This window comes from Garra rufa, chromosome 1 (genome assembly GCF_049309525.1).
Source record: "Garra rufa chromosome 1, GarRuf1.0, whole genome shotgun sequence".
Classification (NCBI taxonomy): domain Eukaryota; kingdom Metazoa; phylum Chordata; class Actinopteri; order Cypriniformes; family Cyprinidae; genus Garra; species Garra rufa.
Genome location: NC_133361.1, coordinates 102,563,758 through 102,576,348, shown reverse-complemented (window position 1 = coordinate 102,576,348; position 12,591 = coordinate 102,563,758). Strand labels below are relative to the sequence as shown.

The 12,591-nt window shown below is 50.8% G+C and overlaps 14 non-coding genes across 14 annotated transcripts; 4 read left to right on the top strand and 10 right to left on the bottom strand.

Moving 5' to 3' along the window:
- The first annotated feature begins 2,347 nt into the window (after positions 1–2,347).
- On the top strand, positions 2,348–2,419 carry trnae-cuc (transfer RNA glutamic acid (anticodon CUC)). The gene has a single exon. It is a non-coding gene; the product is annotated as a tRNA-Glu (tRNA).
- Positions 2,420–2,788: 369 nt separating this feature from the next.
- Positions 2,789–2,875, bottom strand: trnay-gua (transfer RNA tyrosine (anticodon GUA)). Its single transcript is given in 2 exon segments — positions 2,789–2,824; positions 2,839–2,875. It is a non-coding gene; the product is annotated as a tRNA-Tyr (tRNA).
- Positions 2,876–3,001: 126 nt separating this feature from the next.
- trnae-uuc (transfer RNA glutamic acid (anticodon UUC)) lies at positions 3,002–3,073 on the bottom strand. Its single transcript has one exon. It is a non-coding gene; the product is annotated as a tRNA-Glu (tRNA).
- A 964-nt stretch (positions 3,074–4,037) lies between these two features.
- Positions 4,038–4,110, bottom strand: trnar-acg (transfer RNA arginine (anticodon ACG)). The gene has a single exon. It is a non-coding gene; the product is annotated as a tRNA-Arg (tRNA).
- A 115-nt stretch (positions 4,111–4,225) lies between these two features.
- trnae-cuc (transfer RNA glutamic acid (anticodon CUC)) lies at positions 4,226–4,297 on the top strand. The gene has a single exon. It is a non-coding gene; the product is annotated as a tRNA-Glu (tRNA).
- A 370-nt stretch (positions 4,298–4,667) lies between these two features.
- Positions 4,668–4,754, bottom strand: trnay-gua (transfer RNA tyrosine (anticodon GUA)). The gene is given in 2 exon segments: positions 4,668–4,703; positions 4,718–4,754. It is a non-coding gene; the product is annotated as a tRNA-Tyr (tRNA).
- Positions 4,755–4,880: 126 nt separating this feature from the next.
- trnae-uuc (transfer RNA glutamic acid (anticodon UUC)) lies at positions 4,881–4,952 on the bottom strand. Its single transcript has one exon. It is a non-coding gene; the product is annotated as a tRNA-Glu (tRNA).
- Positions 4,953–5,906: 954 nt separating this feature from the next.
- trnae-uuc (transfer RNA glutamic acid (anticodon UUC)) lies at positions 5,907–5,978 on the bottom strand. Its single transcript has one exon. It is a non-coding gene; the product is annotated as a tRNA-Glu (tRNA).
- Positions 5,979–6,932: 954 nt separating this feature from the next.
- On the bottom strand, positions 6,933–7,004 carry trnae-uuc (transfer RNA glutamic acid (anticodon UUC)). Its single transcript has one exon. It is a non-coding gene; the product is annotated as a tRNA-Glu (tRNA).
- Positions 7,005–7,914: 910 nt separating this feature from the next.
- trnar-acg (transfer RNA arginine (anticodon ACG)) lies at positions 7,915–7,987 on the bottom strand. Its single transcript has one exon. It is a non-coding gene; the product is annotated as a tRNA-Arg (tRNA).
- A 566-nt stretch (positions 7,988–8,553) lies between these two features.
- trnar-acg (transfer RNA arginine (anticodon ACG)) lies at positions 8,554–8,626 on the bottom strand. The gene has a single exon. It is a non-coding gene; the product is annotated as a tRNA-Arg (tRNA).
- Positions 8,627–8,741: 115 nt separating this feature from the next.
- trnae-cuc (transfer RNA glutamic acid (anticodon CUC)) lies at positions 8,742–8,813 on the top strand. Its single transcript has one exon. It is a non-coding gene; the product is annotated as a tRNA-Glu (tRNA).
- A 724-nt stretch (positions 8,814–9,537) lies between these two features.
- Positions 9,538–9,610, bottom strand: trnah-aug (transfer RNA histidin (anticodon AUG)). Its single transcript has one exon. It is a non-coding gene; the product is annotated as a tRNA-His (tRNA).
- A 2,406-nt stretch (positions 9,611–12,016) lies between these two features.
- Positions 12,017–12,088, top strand: trnae-cuc (transfer RNA glutamic acid (anticodon CUC)). The gene has a single exon. It is a non-coding gene; the product is annotated as a tRNA-Glu (tRNA).
- Positions 12,089–12,591: the final 503 nt, after the last annotated feature.

The window sequence follows — 12,591 nt, the reverse complement described above, 5'->3', positions numbered from 1 at the left end:
CTCACTGCGTCTCTCACTGCATCTGCTCCTCTCACTGCATCTCTCACTGCATCTGCTCCTCTCACTGCATCTCTCACTGCATCTGCTCCTCTCACTACATCTCTCACTGCATCTCTCACTGCATCTCTCACTGCATCTCTCACTGCTCCTCTCACTGCATCTGCTCCTCTCACTACATCTCTCACTGCATCTGCTCTTCTCACTGCATCTCTCTCTGCATCTGCTCTTCTCACTGCATCTCTCACTGCATCTGCTCCTCTCACTACATCTCTCACTGCATCTGCTCTTCTCACTGCATCTCTCTCTGCATCTGCTCTTCTCACTGCATCTCTCACTGCATCTCTCACTGCATCTGCTCTTCTCATCTGCTCTTCTCACTGCATATCTCACTGTATCTGCTCCTCTCACTGCATCTCTCACTGCATCTCTCACTGCTCCTGCTCCTCTCACTGCATCTCTCACTGCATCTGCTCCTCTCACTGCATCTCTCACTACATCTCTTATGGTAATGAGCTATGACGCGGCTCGGCGGCAACCAATCGGAATGTAGAAGTTCACCGCTGAGAGGTTTCCAAAGAACGCAGTCCTGTAAACTTGGTTCCGGCCACATTAGTTCCCAAGGAAAATGGAGAAGTTAATTATCACTGTGGCGGGTTTCCCCATAATCTAGGACGTGTCCCTATTTTTAAGTTTGCACTTAACCATGAACACAAAACCCAAGTGAACTGGAATTTACCATTCATTCTCAATTCAATTCATGAATGGCCCCAATCCTGTTTGGAAACATGTGGCCTAACCCTGAAGATCACAGAGATTGGATACATTACTTCTGTGCTTTTTTTTAGTTAGTTTTAGCTATATAAGTAAAACTTAATTAAAGGAGCAATCTGACTCAGTGAACAAGCCTGCATTCAAGTGTTAATACCCAATGAAACATGAATGCAGAACAAAAATGCATACTGACCCTCATTGTAGTTGGTATCAATTCATCATGGCACGAATTCATAGTCCTTAGGACAGTTAGTATAATGCACATTCTCCCTGGGAAGAACAGCACTTTTTTCTGCATCTTGATCTACCATGAAAGAAAAACTGAATTTTAGGTTTATTTGTCAAAACCAATCAAACTCTTTGCACTGTTATGTTATAACATATATGCCCTTTACGTTGCGCAAGGCATATATATATGCACACACATACGGTCTGAGATAAAGTTATCAAATCAACTGTAAACATCTATAAATATTATTCCCTGTCATGCACAAGACTAGTTTTCTTTTTCAGAATATTCCTTTTATTATTAGTAGTGTATATAAAAATAATTAAGGAATATTCTGTCTTGTGCATGACAGGGAATACTATTTAGATATTTTTACAGATGGTTTGATAGCTTTATCTCAAAAGGTTATGTTGTTTAATGGATGTGTATTATTTCACACATTGAAAGTTGTAAAATTATTATAAAGCCCATATATTTGTTTCTAAAATTAGGCTATTAAGGCTTGTGCAACGTAAAGGACATATATTAAAGTCTACCTTATCTAATTTGCACAAAGAATTTACAGCAGTAAGCTACCTTGGACAGTGCAATGTGTATCTGCGAGTTATCAACACATTACTACTGAAATCTATGCCATACATAGCTTATTTAACATCACCAAATGAAAACCACATAAACGTAAAAAAAAAACATATTCATTCATCATTTAGCTCATATTTACCACAAGCCAAATGAGTGATGTCATGGTAACTAAACGGATAGTTTAACCGAATGACATAAAAACTGTACACATGAACATATAAAACGATCATGTTCATTCATAACTTTGCGTGCAAATCAACCTTTGATGATATAATAGTAAACAAAAGCAGACAGCGTAAAGTTTAATGACGACCAACGGAACGAAGCGGGCGTTTTCGCTCAACAACTAATTGGATATCATTATTAACAGCACCCAAAACGTAACCTATAAGGTAATATATATAAATACAGTAACTTACCTTTGATAGATGTGCTGAATAAAATGAACGAGGCAGATCTTCACTGAATGTATTTCACGCTCCGAGTCAGTATGAAAATGGCGACTTCAAACTTCCCGGGGAGACGAAACACGGAAGAGCGCCACTAGAGCGTTAGTGGACAAAAGAATATTGCATCCGTAGTGGTTTAGCACTACCATTGAGAATGAATGGGAAACGGTTTAGGGCGGTTTAGCTAAACTATCGAGATAGACCGCATGAGGGACCTCGTGCTTCCGCCCGACTTGTTGGTTTTCGACGTGACAGAAGCCAGTATTGCTGTCTGCATGTTCTCATGCTATTAGCAGGCCAACACTAGGTCAGCTCTTCCCTGATGGTCTAGTGGTTAGGATTCGGCGCTCTCACCGCTGCGGCCTGGGTTCGATTCCCGGTCAGGGAACGCTCTTTTGCCCCCTTCCCCCCCAACGGTGGACTGTGAAATCAAGCTCTGCTGGCCGCTTTCAGAAGGCCGGCCCCCCAAAAAAGGTGGGCACATGAAAAACGACCTCCTTCGAGCCGGAGTCGAACCAGCGACCTAAGGATTGCCAAGCACTGGCCCACCGCCTGGGGGACCTCGTGCTTGCGCCCGACTTCTTGGTTTTCGACGTGACAGAAGCCTGTATTGCTGTCTGCTTGTTCTCATGCTATTAGCAGGCCAGCATTAGATCAGCTCTTCCCTGGTGGTCTTGTGGTTAGGATTCGGCGCTCTCACCGCCCCGCTTTCATAAAGCCGGCCCCCTCAAAAAAGGTGGGCACATGAAAATCTACCTCCTTCGAGCCGGAGTCGAACCAGCGACCTAAGGATTGCCAACGTTCCACCTACAGTCCTCCGCTCTACCAGCTGAGCTATCGAAGGCACGGATCTGTGGGGTCACAACCTCTGCCTATTAGGTTTCTCCAGCTCGACTGCTGGCCAAAAAACGTCTTTCGACGCAGAAAGACGTGCGCCCCGTTCGAAGAGGGAAGCAAAGAGGAACCCGCCTTCCCATACCGGGAGTCGAACCCGGGCCGCCTGGGCGAAAACCAGGAATCCTGACCGCTAGACCATATGGGAACTGGTCAGTGAAAGCCTTGTCCGGGTAAAAAAAAAGATTCCAAAAATACTCACGCCACGCATTCGAAAAAACAAGCGTGGTCTTGCATTGTAACCGTTATCTCAAGGAAAAACAGCCTATCGCCGATCTGTCAAGGTACAGAAATGAAAATATCATGAGATTAACAATGAAACTGAGATGCGGTTTTAACCGGATATTTCGTGTCCAACTTTTTCTCAAAGCCCGGATGGCACGTAGGAATAGGGCAACAATTCAGCAAGCTGTGACATCAAAACCAAACTGCATTACGCAAAAAGCGGTGCTCGAGCAAGCCAGGAGTCGAACATAGAATCTTCTGATCTGTAGTCAGACGTGTTATCCATTGCACCACTGGCGCACCACCTAGGGTACCTCGTGCTTGCGCCCGACTTGTTGGTTTTCGACGTGACAGAAGCCTGTATGGCTGGCTGCTTTTTCTCATGCTATTAGCAGGCCAGCAGCAGATCAGCTCTTCCCTGGTGGTCTAGTGGTTAGGATTCGGTGCTCTCGCGGCCTGGGTTCGATTCCCGGTCAGGGAACGCTCTTTGGCCCCCCACCCCCCCAACGGCGGACTGTGAAATCAAGCTCTGCTGGCCGCTTTCAGAAGGCCGGCCCGCCCAAAAAAGGTGGGCACATGAAAAACGACCTCCTTCGAGCCGGAGTCGAACCAGCGACCTAAGGATTGTGTGGTCTTGCATTGTAACCGTTATCTCAAGGAAAAACAGCCTATCGCCTGTCTGTCAAGGTACAGAAATGAAAAAATTATGAGATTAGTAATGAAACTGAGACGCGGTTATAACCGGATAAGTTGCTGATTTTTGGCTAGTTTGGATTTCATTTCGTGTCCAACTTTTTCTCAAAGCCTGGGTGGCACGTAGGAATAGGGCAACAATTCGGCAAGGCCGTGACATCAAAACCAAACTGCATTACGCAAAAAGCAGAGCACGAACCAGCCAGGAGTCGAACCTATAATCTTCTGATCCGTAGTCAGACGCGTTATCCATTGCGCCACTGGCCCACCGCATGAGGGACCTCGTGCTTCCGCCCGACTTGTTGGTTTTCGACGTGACAGAAGCCTGTATTGCTGTCTGCATGTTCTCATCATATTAGCAAGCCAACACTAGGTCAGCTCTTCCCTGGTGGTCTAGTGGTTAGGATTCGGCGCTCTCACCGCCGCGGCCCGGGTTCGAGTCCCGGTCAGGGAACGCTCTTTTGCCCCCCTCCCCCCAACGGTGGACTGTGAAATCAAGCTCTGCTGGCCGCTTTCAGAAGGCCGGCCCCCCAAAAAAGGTGGGCACATGAAAAACGACCTCCTTCGAGCCGGAGTCGAACCAGCGACCTAAGGATTGCCAACCACTGGCCCACCACCTGGGGGACCTCGTGCTTGCACCCGACTTCTTGGTTTTTTCGATGTGACAGAAGCCTGTATTGCTGTCTGCTTGTTCTCATGCTATTAGCAGGCCAGCATTAGATCAGCTCTTCCCTGGTGGTCTTGTGTTTAGGATTCGGCGCTCTCACCACCCCGCTTTCATAAAGCCGGCCCCCTCAAAAAAGGTGGGCACATGAAAATCTACCTCCTTCGAGCCGGAGTCGAACCAGCGACCTAAGGATTGCCAACGCTCCACCTACAGTCCTCCGCTCTACCAGCTGAGCTATCGAAGGCACGGATCTGTGGGGTCACAACCTCTGCCTATTAGGTTTCTCCAGCTCGACTGCTGGCCAAAAAACGGCTTTCGATGCAGGAAGACGTGCGCCCCGTTCGAAGAGGGAAGCAAAGAGGAACCCGCCTTCCCATACCGGGAGTCGAACCCGGGCCGCCTGGGTGAAAACCAGGAATCCTGACCACTAGACCATATGGGAACTGGTCAGTAGAAGACTTGTCCGGGTAAAAAAAAGATTCCAAAAATACTCACGCCACGCATTCGAAAAAACAAGCGTGGTCTTGCATTGTAACCGTTATCTCAAGGAAAAACAGCCTATCGCCGGTCTGTCAAGGTACAGAAATGAAAAAATCATGAGATTAACAATGAAACTGAGATGCGGTTTGAACCGGATATTTCGTGTCCAACTTTTTCTCAAAGCCCGGATGGCACGTAGGAATAGGGCAACAATTCAGCAAGCCGTGACATCAAAACCAAACTGCATTACGCAAAAAGCGGTGCTCGAGCAAGCCAGGAGTCGAACCTAGAATCTTCTGATCCGTAGTCAGACATGTTATCCATTGCACCACTGGCCCACAGCGGAGCACGAGTCAGCCAGGAGTCGAAACTAGAATCTACTGATCCGTAGTCAGACGCGTTATCCATTGCGCCACTGGCCCACCGCCTGGGGGCCCTCGTGCTTGCGCGCGACTTGTTGGTTTTCGACGTGACAGAAGCCTGTATTGCTGTCTGCTTGTTCTCATGCTATTAGCAGGCCAGAAGTAGACCAGCTCTTCCCTGGTGGTCTAGTGGTTAGGATTTGCCGCTCTCACGGCCCAGGTTCGATTCCCGGTCAGGGAACGCTTTTTTGCCCCCCACGGCGGACTGTGAAATCAAGCTCTGCTGGCCATTTTCAGAAGGCCGCCCCCCCAAAAAAAGGTGGGCACATGAAAAATGACCTCCTTCGAGCCAGAAGTCGAACCAGCGACCTAAGGCTTGCCAACGCTCCACCTACAGTCCTCCGCTCTACCAGCTGAGCTACCGAAGGCACGGACCTGTCGGGTCACAACCTCGGCCTATTAGGTTTCTGCAGCTCGACTGCTGGCCAAAAAACGGCTTTCGACGCAGGAAGACGTGCGCCCCGTTCCAAGAGGGAAGCAAAGAGGAACCCGCCTTCCCATACCGGGAGTCGAACCCGGGCCGCCTGGGTGAAAACCAGGAATCCTGACCGCTAGACCATATGGGAACTGGTCAGTGAAGGCCTTGTCCGGTTAAAAAAAAGATTCCAAAAATACTCACGCCACGCATTCGAAAAAACAAGCGTGGTCTTGCATTGTAACCGTTATCTCAAGGAAAAACAGCCTATCGCCGGTCTGTCAAGGTACAGAAATGAAAATATCATGAGATTAACAATGAAACTGAGATGCGGTTTTAACCGGATATTTCGTGTCCAACTTTTTCTCAAAGCCCGGATGGCACGTAGGAATAGGGCAACAATTCAGCAAGCCGTGACATCAAAACCAAACTGCATTACGCAAAAAGCGGTGCTCGAGCAAGCCAGGAGTCGAACCTAGAATCTTCTGATCCGTAGTCAGACGTGTTATCCATTGCACCACTGGCCCACAGCGGAGCACGAGTCAGCCAGGAGTCGAAACTAGAATCTACTGATCCGTAGTCAGACGCGTTATCCATTGCGCCACTGGCCCACCGCCTGGGGGCCCTCGTGCTTGCGCGCGACTTGTTGGTTTTCGACGTGACAGAAGCCTGTATTGCTGTCTGCTTGTTCTCATGCTATTAGCAGGCCAGAAGTAGACCAGCTCTTCCCTGGTGGTCTAGTGGTTAGGATTTGCCGCTCTCACGGCCCGGGTTCGATTCCCGGTCAGGGAACGCTCTTTTGCCCCCCACGGCGGACTGTGAAATCAAGCTCTGCTGGCCATTTTCAGAAGGCCGCCCCCCCCAAAAAAGGTGGGCACATGAAAAATGACCTCCTTCGAACCAGAAGTCGAACCAGCGACCTAAGGCTTGCCAACGCTCCACCTACAGTCCTCCGCTCTACCAGCTGAGCTACCGAAGGCACGGACCTGTCGGGTCACAACCTCGGCCTATTAGGTTTCTGCAGCTCGACTGCTGGCCAAAAAACGGCTTTCGACGCAGGAAGACGTGCGCCCCGTTCCAAGAGGGAAGCAAAGAGGAACCCGCCTTCCCATACCGGGAGTCGAACCCGGGCCGCCTGGGTGAAAACCAGGAATCCTGACCGCTAGACCATATGGGAACTGGTCAGTGAAGGCCTTGTCCGGTTAAAAAAAAGATTCCAAAAATACTCACGCCACGCATTCGAAAAAACAAGCGTGGTCTTGCATTGTAACCGTTATCTCAAGGAAAAACAGCCTATCGCCGGTCTGTCAAGGTACAGAAATGAAAATATCATGAGATTAACAATGAAACTGAGATGCGGTTTTAACCGGATATTTCGTGTCCAACTTTTTCTCAAAGCCCGGATGGCACGTAGGAATAGGGCAACAATTCAGCAAGCCGTGACATCAAAACCAAACTGCATTACGCAAAAAGCGGTGCTCGAGCAAGCCAGGAGTCGAACATAGAATCTTCTGATCCATAGTCAGACGTGTTATCCATTGCACCACTGTGACAGAAGCCTGTATTGCTGTCTGCTTTTTCTCATGCTATTAGCAGGCCAGCAGCAGATCAGCTCTTCCCTGGTGGTCTAGTGGTTAGGATTCGGCGCTCTCGCGGCCTGGGTTCGATTCCCGGTCAGGGAACGCTCTTTTGCCCCCCACCCCCCAACGGCGGACTGTGAAATCAAGCTCTGCTGGCCGCTTTCAGAAGGCCGGCCCGCCCAAAAAAGGTGGGCACATGAAAAACGACCTCCTTCGAGCCGGAGTCGAACCAGCGACCTAAGGATTGTGTGGTCTTGCATTGTAACCGTTATCTCAAGGAAAAACAGCCTATCGCCGGTCTGTCAAGGTACAGAAATGAAAAAATTATGAGATTAGTAATGAAACTGAGACGCAGTTATAACCAGATAAGTTGCTGATTTTTGGCTAGTTTGGATTTCATTTCGTGTCCAACTTTTTCTCAAAGCCCGGGTGGCACGTAGGAATAGGGCAACAATTCGGCAAGGCCGTGACATCAAAACCAAACTGCATTACGCAAAAAGCAGAGCACGAGCCAGCCAGGAGTCGAACCTAGAATCTTCTGATCCGTAGTCAGATGCGTTATCCATTGCGCCACTGGCCCACCGCATGAGGGACCTCGTGCTTCCGCCCGACTTGTTGGTTTTCGACGTGACAGAAGCCTGTATTGCTGTCTGCATGTTCTCATGCCATTAGCAAGCCAACACTAGGTCAGCTCTTCCCTGGTGGTCTAGTGGGCCCGGGTTCGATTCCCGGTCAGGGAATGCTCTTTCGCCCCTCACCCCCCCAACGGCGGACTGTGAAATCAAGCTCTGCTGGCCGCTTTCAGAAGGCCGGCCCCCCCGAAAAAGGTGGGCACATGAAAAACGACCTCCTTCGAGCCGGAGTCGAACCAGCGACCTAAGGATTGTGTGGTCTTGCATTGTAACCGTTATCTCATGGAAAAACAGCCTATCGCCGGTCTGTCAAGGTACAGAAATGAAAAAATTATGAGATTAGCAATGAAACTGAGACGCGGTTATAACCAGATAAGTTGCTGATTTTTGGCTAGTTTGGATTTCATTTCGTGTCCAACTTTTTCTCAAAGCCCGGGTGGCACGTAGGAATAGGGCAACAATTCGGCAAGGCTGTGACATCAAAACCAAACTGCATTACGCAAAAAGCAGAGCACGAGCCAGCCAGGAGTCGAACCTAGAATCTTCTGATCCGTAGTCAGACGCGTTATCCATTGCGCCACTGGCCCACCGCATGAGGGACCTCGTGCTTCCGCCCGACTTGTTGGTTTTCGACGTGACAGAAGCCTGTATTGCTGTCTGCATGTTCTCATGCTATTAGCAGACCAACACTAGGTCAGCTCTTCCCTGGTGGTCTAGTGGTTAGGATTCGGCGCTCTCACCGCCGCGGCCCGGGTTCGATTCCCGGTCAGGGAATGCTCTTTTGCCCCCCTCCCCCCCAACGGTGGACTGTGAAATCAAGCTCTGCTGGCCGCTTTCAGAAGGCCGGCCCCCCAAAAAAGGTGGGCACATGAAAAACGACCTCCTTCGAGCCGGAGTCGAACCAGCGACCTAAGCCTGGGGGACCTCGTGCTTGCGCCCGACTTGTTGGTTTTCGACGTGACAGAAGCCTGTATTGCTGTCTGCTTTTTCTCATGGTATTAGCAGGCCAGCAGCAGATCAGCTCTTCCCTGGTGGTCTAGTGGTTAGGATTCGGCGCTCTCGCGGCCCGGGTTCGATTCCCGGTCAGGGAACGCTCTTTTGCCCCCCACCCCCCCCAACGGCGGACTGTGAAATCAAGCTCTGCTGGCCGCTTTCAGAAGGCCGGCCCGCCCAAAAAAGGTGGGCACATGAAAAACGACCTACTTCGAGCCGGAGTCGAACCAGCGACCTAAGGATTGTGTGGTCTTGCATTGTAACCGTTATCTCAAGGAAAAACAGCCTATCGCTGGTCTGTCAAGGTACAGAAATGAAAAAATTATGAGATTAGCAATGAAACTGAGACGCGGTTATAACCGGATAAGTTGCTGATTTTTGGCTAGTTTGGATTTCATTTCGTGTCCAACTTTTTCTCAAAGCCCGGGTGGCACGTAGGAATAGGGCAACAATTCGGCAAGGCCGTGACATCAAAACCAAACTGCATTACGCAAAAAGCAGAGCACGAGCCAGACAGGAGTCGAACCTAGAATCTTCTGATCCATAGTCAGACGCGTTATCCATTGCGCCACTGGCCCACCGCCTGGGGGACCACGTGCTTGCGCCCGACTTGTTGGTTTTCGACGTGACAGAAGCCTGTATTGCTGTCTGCTTGTTCTCATGCTATTAGCAGGCCAGCAGTAGATCATCTCTTCCCTGGTGGTCTAGTGGTTAGGATTTGGCGTTCTCGCGGCCTGGGTTCGATTCCCGGTCAGAGAACGTTCTTTTGCCCCCCACCCCCCCAACGGCGGACTGTGAAATCAAGCTCTGCTGGCCGCTTTCAGAAGGCCGGCCCCCCCGAAAAAGGTGGGCACATGAAAAACGACCTCCTTCGAGCCGGAGTCGAACCAGCGACCTAAGGATTGTGTGGTCTTGCATTGTAACCGTTATCTCAAGGAAAAACAGCCTATCGCCGGTCTGTCAAGGTACAGAAATGAAAAAATTATGAGATTAGCAATGAAACTGAGACGCGGTTATAACCGGATAAGTTGCTGATTTTTGGCTAGTTTGGATTTCATTTCGTGTCCAACTTTTTCTCAAAGCCCGGGTGGCACGTAGGAATAGGGCAACAATTCGGCAAGGCCGTGACATCAAAACCAAACTGCATTACGCAAAAAGCAGAGCACGAGCCAGCCAGGAGTCAAACCTAGAAGCTTCTGATCCGTAGTCAGACGCGTTATCCATTGCGCCACTGGCCCACCGCATGAGGGACCTCGTGCTTCCGCCCGACTTGTTGGTTTTCGACGTGACAGAAGCCTGTATTGCTGTCTGCATGTTCTCATGCTATTAGCAGGCCAACACTAGGTCAGCTCTTCCCTGGTGGTCTAGTGGTTAGGATTCGGCGCTCTCACCGCCGCGGCCCGGGTTCGATTCCCTGTCAGGGAACGCTCTTTTGCCCCCCTCCCCCCCAACGGTGGACTGTGAAATCAAGCTCTGCTGGCCGCTTTCAGAAGGCCGGCCCCCCAAAAAAGGTGGGCACATGAAAAACGACCTCCTTCGAGCCGGAGTCGAACCAGCGACCTAAGCCTGGGGGACTACGTGCTTACACCCGACTTCTTGGTTTTCGACGTGACAGAAGCCTGTATTGCTGTCTGCTTGTTCTCATGCTATTAACAGGCCAGCAGTAGATCAGCTCTTCCCTGATGGTCTAGTGGTTAGGATTCGGCGCTCTCACCGCTGCGGCCCGGGTTCAATTCACGGTCACGGAACGCTCTTTTGCCCCCCTCCCCCCCAACGGTGGACTGTGAAATCAAGCTCTGCTGGCCGCTTTCAGAAGGCCGGCCCCCCAAAAAAGGTGGGCACATGAAAAACGACCTCCTTCGAGCCGGAGTCGAACCAGCGACCTAAGGATTGCCAAGCACTGGCCCACCGCATGAGGGACCTCGTGCTTCCGCCCGACTTGTTGGTTTTCGACGTGACAGAAGCCAGTATTGCTGTCTGCATGTTCTAATGCTATTAACAGGCCAGCAGTAGATCAGCTCTTCCCTGATGGTCTAGTGGTTAGGATTCGGCGCTCTCACCGCTGCGGCCCGGGTTCGATTCACGGTCACGGAACGCTCTTTTGCCCCCCTCCCCCCCAACGGTGGACTGTGAAATCAAGCTCTGCTGGCCGCTTTCAGAAGGCCGGCCCCCCAAAAAAGGTGGGCACATGAAAAACGACCTCCTTCGAGCCGGAGTCGAACCAGCGACCTAAGGATTGCCAAGCACTGGCCCACCGCATGAGGGACCTCGTGCTTCCGCCCGACTTGTTGGTTTTCGACGTGACAGAAGCCAGTATTGCTGTCTGCATGTTCTCATGCTATTAGCAGGCCAACACTAGGTCAGCTCTTCCCTGATGGTCTAGTGGTTAGGATTCGGCGCTCTCACCGCTGCGGCCTGGGTTCGATTCCCGGTCAGAGAACGTTCTTTTGCCCCCCACCCCCCCAACGGCGGACTGTGAAATCAAGCTCTGCTGGCCGCTTTCAGAAGGCCGGCCCCCCCAGCGACCTAAGGATTGTGTGGTCTTGCATTGTAACCGTTATCTCAAGGAAAAACAGCCTATCGCCGGTCTGTCAAGGTACAGAAATGAAAAAATTATGAGATTAGCAATGAAACTGAGACGCGGTTATAACCGGATAAGTTGCTGATTTTTGGCTAGTTTGGATTTCATTTCGTGTCCAACTTTTTCTCAAAGCCCGGGTGGCACGTAGGAATAGGGCAACAATTCGGCAAGGCCGTGACATCAAAACCAAACTGCATTACGCAAAAAGCAGAGCACGAGCCAGCCAGGAGTCAAACCTAGAAGCTTCTGATCCGTAGTCAGACGCATTATCCATTGCGCCACTGGCCCACCGCATGAGGGACCTCGTGCTTCCGCCCGACTTGTTGGTTTTCGACGTGACAGAAGCCTGTATTGCTGTCTGCATGTTCTCATGCTATTAGCAGGCCAACACTAGGTCAGCTCTTCCCTGGTGGTCTAGTGGTTAGGATTCGGCGCTCTCACCGCCGCGGCTCGGGTTCGATTCCCGGTCAGGGAACGCTCTTTTGCCAAGCTCTGCTGGCCGCTTTCAGAAGGCCGGCCCCCCAAAAAAGGTGGGAACATGAAAAACGACCTCCTTCGAGCCGGAGTCGAACCAGCGACCTAAGGATTGCCAAGCACTGGCCCACCGCCTGGGGGACCTCGTGCTTGCGCCCGAGTTCTTGGTTTTCGACGTGACAGAAGCCTGTATTGCTGTCTGCTTGTTCTCATGCTATTAGCAGGCCAGCATTAGATCAGCTCTTCCCTGGTGGTCTTGTGGTTAGGATTCGGCGCTCTCACCGCCCCGCTTTCATAAAGCCGGCCCCCTCAAAAAAGGTGGGCACATGAAAATCTACCTCCTTCGAGCCGGAGTCAAACCAGCGACCTAAGGATTGCCAACGCTCCACCTACAGTCCTCCGCTCTACCAGCTGAGCTATAGAAGGCACGGATCTGTGGTGTCACAACCTCTGCCTATTAGGTTTCTCCAGCTCGACTGCTGGCCAAAAAACGGCTGAGATGCG